Consider the following 1,490-nt stretch of genomic DNA (forward strand, 5'->3'; position numbering starts at 1 on the left):
CGGGTCGGGGCGGGGCTGGGTGCGTGCCGGTGTCCGTGGGGGTGAGTTTGTGTGTGCAGGCGCTGGGTGCGGGGGGTGTGTGTGTGCACACGCCGGAGGTGTCTGTGTCCATGCCGGTGTGCGGGGGGGTGTGTCCCCCCGTGCGTGTGCAAGGTGTGTCCCTGTGCGTGTGGGTGACAGGTGCAGGGCGGTGCGTGTGCCTCCGTGTGTACGCGGGGGGGTGTGCCGGGCCCCTGTCTGTGGGGGTGTGCTGTGGGTGTGCGTCCCTTTGTGGGGCTGCATCCCCGTGTGCGTGTGTCCATGTCCGTATGTCCTTGCACATGTGCATTTGCATGTGTGCCCATGTACAAGGGTGTGTCCACGTGCAGGCGGGCATCTGCACAGGGGTGCCCATGTCCCTGTGGGTCTGCATGCCCACATGCGGGGTGTGGAGCTGTGCCACGTGTGTTCCCTGGTGCCACGTGTGTTCCTAGGCGCTGGGGGTGGACGCGTGCTGGTACATCTGTGCTGCCAGTGCCCCTGTGCCCGCCGCGGTGCCTTGTGCCCTGTGGGTGTTACAGTGCCCAGGTGTCACTGCGAGGACCATCCAGCACTGGTGTGGGCTCCCCAGAGAGGCTGTGCTGTCTAAAAAAAGGCCAGCCCAAGGGGGCCCCAGCCGTGAGCAAACTGGTCTGAGCCCACAGCTGACCCCGCTTGGAGCAGGGGGTCAGACTATAGATGTGCTGAGGTGCTCTCCAGTGTTAATGACACTGTGGTCTGAGTGCACATCTCGGGTACCAGAGTGCTCTGTGCTGTGCAGGGGGAAGCCGGAGTCCCTGTGTGCTGAGGTCCAGGGCACAAAGCCCCCCTCAGTGTCGTTCCGAAGTTACCAGGACCAGCGCTTTTCTGCTGTCCCTGGGCAGACCTCTCTGGTCCCCGAATCTCTCATCTGTGCAAAAACCCGCTTTTCTGCAGACTCCAGCTCATTTGACTCTGTGGCTGCTGAGAAGATTGGCTGCTGGTCCCAGCAGAAACAGGTAATTGGGTGGAAGGTGGGGAAATGGTCATAAATGCACAATAAGCACAATGTTACACATGGCTCTCTAATTTAGCAGACTACCGCTGCCTGTAATGGTATTTATCATAGCACTCTCTTAGATTAGATTAACATTAGGGGAAATTTCTCTTGTGATTACTAAAATATAATCTAAAATTGCAGTCTTCTTTGGTAAAAGATGATAATAACAATAATAATCAGAGCTAGCAGAGAAATGAAGTAGGTCTTATTACATTAGCAAGAATTTAGGAAAACCTTATGGCAGCTTCTTTGCTAACTCCAGTAAGGCAGAGACTTCTCGGTAGCTTGCTAAATTGGCCGTATAAACTCTGAAAATATATGTGTTTGTCCATTCGTTTTCAGATGTGTGCAAGCACACCAGATTATTTGTAGAAAAGCTCTACTTAAAAAAACAAATTTAGAACCAGACAAGTTGCCTTGGCAGGATGAGTGC

The sequence above is a fragment of the Pygoscelis adeliae genome, unplaced genomic scaffold, assembly GCF_000699105.1.
Source record: "Pygoscelis adeliae isolate BGI_AS28 unplaced genomic scaffold, ASM69910v1 Scaffold13, whole genome shotgun sequence".
Lineage (NCBI taxonomy): Eukaryota > Metazoa > Chordata > Aves > Sphenisciformes > Spheniscidae > Pygoscelis > Pygoscelis adeliae.